The sequence below is a fragment of the Globicephala melas genome, chromosome 3, assembly GCF_963455315.2.
Source record: "Globicephala melas chromosome 3, mGloMel1.2, whole genome shotgun sequence".
Classification (NCBI taxonomy): domain Eukaryota; kingdom Metazoa; phylum Chordata; class Mammalia; order Artiodactyla; family Delphinidae; genus Globicephala; species Globicephala melas.
In genome coordinates, this window is record NC_083316.1 from 13687754 (window position 1) to 13691680 (window position 3927).

Below are 3927 nucleotides of genomic sequence, written 5' to 3' on the forward strand. Positions count from 1 at the left end.
CCCCGGCGCGCCCACCCCACCAGGAATGGAGGCTCAGTGGGTCTCTCCACTGAGCTGGTGGCCAAGTCCCAGGAAACAGGCAAAGCTAAGCGTATCCGGGGGGCTTGGGGGTTGTTGAACGGGGTCAGGAACAGTGTGGCATTTTAGAAAATTATCTGACCCACGTCTCGGTTTCTTCAGCTCTAAAATGCTGATCATATACATGTCCTCCCATGTCGTAAGAGTATCATGAGGATAAAAATGAGTCACGGGACTTTAATCTTCTCATCCTTCTCGTCCCTCTCTTGCATGCATCCTGTAAACCTCCAACACAGGAAGAATGCCCTCACCAGCAAGCTCTCTGTCTGTCACCGGGAGATGCTAAAAAAATATCACACAGCCCATTAAACTGGTGTGCCGGCCTCAAGTAGACCCTGCTCACCGACACTCAGCCTTGCTGCTTTTCCCCACTGTTTACTCTCTTTTCTGCACCTTCCCCTCCGCTCTCTATTCTCAACACATGTCCTTGTCCAGGGACAGACACAAGTTTTGGAAGCACTGGGGGTTATACAGTATTGGGAATCCCTTTCAAGAAAAAAAATTACAAATATAAAATTTGGTCTGAAAGTGAATATTTATTTTAAATGAGCAAAGAAAACACACCAAATACTAAAGACTCCGGAATCCAGGTCCCTTTCTTCTGAGATCTCTTTAGACAATCTACCAGAAATGCTTACTGATTTCAATTTGGTTTACCTTCCTAACACCGAATACCCAAGAGTAGCATTTCTCAAACCTCAAAGTACCTCTGAATTTCTGGGGAACTTGTGAAAATGCTGATCTTGACTCAGTAGGTCTGGATGGTCTCTGAGGGTCTACATTTTCTTTTTCTATCCTTCTCTTTCCAACTGACATATCTGTATGAAGCCAAATTCTCTCTATAAACTTTAATTAAAACAACATATCTTTTTTTTTAACGTCTGTATTGGAGTATAATTGCTTTACAATGGTGTGTTAATTTCTGCTGTATAACAAAGTGAATCAGCTATACATAAACATACATCCCCATATCTCCTCCCTCTTGCTTCGCCCTCCCACCCTCCGTATCCCACTTGTCTAGGTGGACACAAAGCACCGAGCTGAGATGTTAAAAAAAAAATCATTTGTATTCAGAACAAAAGAAATATTGTATGCAAAGAAAAACCAAAAATGCAAATTAAGGAAAACATCCATTGTGCTGGTTTTTTCTGATAATCCACTTTCACATGTTAAAAAAATGAAATAGCACACCTAAGGAAAAAGAGAAAGCCAACAGAATATTTCAGGGAAATAAAATTTTCAAGTGAAGAAACCAAAGAAAAACAGGTTTTAAATGTGTATTTGCATTTGGACTTGAAAGATCTCACTGTCAGGAATAATAGGGTGCAGCTTCTTTTTTTTTTTTATTGAAGTATAGTTGATTTATCATAGTATATTAGTTTCATAACTTCTTTTTAAGTATGGGAAAAACCACCAGGAAATCCAATGTGAGGTGATAGATCCCCATCTTACTAATTCTAAAGGGGAACCATATGGCACCCCAAAGGCATGGAAATACCCCAGAAGTGCTCACATGCACACACACCGTCATACTAGTCACACTTTACTAGAGAGATTTTCCTAGAATATATGTGTTTTGTAGAAATTGCCTTGTTTGCCTTTCATTAACTCGGGCTGTAGGAATGAAGGGTGAAGCTAGTGTAATGTCATGATGCATTTGTTCGTAGCCTTCTTATATGCCAATCTTATAGAAAAATGGTCTGAGAAGGGAAAGAAAATCATTAATTTTTTTGTTTCCATTTATAATTTATGCCCCCAACTGTTCCTCAAAGGGGTGTGAACTCACAATGATCCTGGTTACTTGACCAGCTGGGAACTGAATTATTAAATTATCCTTTGAAAATTGGGAAATAAAACCCAACAACATATCACAATAGATTGAATGTAGAAGCATTTAGGAGAATCCAGCTATATTTTATTAAGCCAGACATGAAAGAGATTTGCAAAGATGTAAAACAGTGCCATTATCAGTAATTTTTAAAATACTGCTTTTCAAAAATTATGTTATTTATGTGAACATGAATTGGGCTTATTAGTCATTTCTAAATGGATTAATATACAGCTATTTTAAAAGTTTCATAGTTTTCATTTCTAACAGGGTAAATATCACTAGATATAACTCATGTTAACAAAAGCTCTTTGGGCTTCTCATCAGTTTTTTAAGTTTAAAAGGGTCCTAAGACCAAAAGATTTGAGAACTGCTAAGTTAGTTGATCTGGAAGGTTTATTCCACTTCAAAAATTACATTATACTCTTGTGTTCAGAGTTCCAGGCAAAACAATAAAAAATTAGATTTTTTCTATCTTTTCATTCTAAGACATAGCCTAACAATTTAGTATAAAAATTGAATTTTACCCACATTTCTTTTATTTATTTTTAAATTTTTTTAAATTTAATTTTATTTATTTTTTTATACAGCAGGTTCTTATTAGTCATCAATTTTATACACATCACTGTATACATGTCAATCCCAATCTTCCAATTCATCCCACCACCACCCACACCCCTCCATTGCTTTCCCCCCTTGGTGTCCATACGTTTGTTCTCTGCATGTGTGTCTCAATTTCTGCCCTGCAAACCGGTTCATCTGTACCATTTCCCTAGGTTCCACATATATGCATTAATATACGATAATTGTTTTTCTCTTTCTGACTTACATCACTCTGTATGACAGTCTCTAGATCCATCCACGTCTCAACAAATGACCCAATTCTGTTCCTTTTATGGCTAATATTCCATTGTATATATGTACCACAACTTCTTTATCCATTAGTCTGTCGATGGGCATTTAGGTTGATTCCATGACCTGGCTATTGTAAACAGTGCTGCAATGAACATTGGGGTGCACATGTCTTTTGGAATTATGGTTTTCTCTGAGTATGTGCCCAGTAGTAGGATTGCTGGATCATATGGTAATTCTATTTTTAGTTTTTTAAGGAACGTCCATACTGTTCTCCATAGTGGCTGTATCAACATACATTCCCACCAACAGTGCAAGAGGGTTCCCTTTTCTCCACACCCTCTCCAGCATTTGTTGTTTGTAGGTTTTCTGATGATGCCCATTCTAACTGGTGTGAGGTGATACCTCATTGCAGTTTTGATTTGCATTTCTATAATAATTAGTGATGTTGAGCAGCTTTTCATGTGCTTCTTGACCATCTCTATCTCTTCTTTGGAGAAATGTCTATTTAGGTCTTATGCCCATTTTTGGATTGGGTTGTTTGTTTTTTTAATATTGAGCTCCATGAGCTGTTTATATAAGAGATTGGAGATTAATCCTTTGTCTGTTGATTCGTTTGCAAATATTTTCTCCCATTCTGAGGGTTGTCTTTTCGTCTTGTTTATGGTTTCCTTTGCTGTGCAAAAGCTTTGAAGTTTCATTAGGTACCATTTTTTAATTTTTGTTTTTTTCCATTACTCTAGGAGGTGGATCAAAAAAGACCTTGTTGTGGTTTATGTCAAAGAGTGTTCTTCCTATGTTTTCCTCTAAGAGTTTTATACTGTCCGCTCTAACACTTAGGTCTCTAATCCATTTCAAGTTTATTTCTGTGTATGGTGTTGGGGAGTCTTCTAATTTCATTCTTTTATATGTAGCTGTCCAGTTTTCCCAGCACCACTTATTGAAGAGACTGTCTTTTCTCCATTGTATATCCTTGCCTCCTTTGCCATAGATTGGTTGACCATAGGTGCATGGGTTTATCTCTGGGCTTTCTGTCCTGTTCCATTGATCTATATTTCTTTTTTTGTGCCAGTACCATATTGTCTTGATTACTGTAGCTTTATAGTATAGTCTGAAGTCAAGGAGTCTGATTCCTCCAGCTCCGTTTTTTTCCCTCAAGACTACCTTGG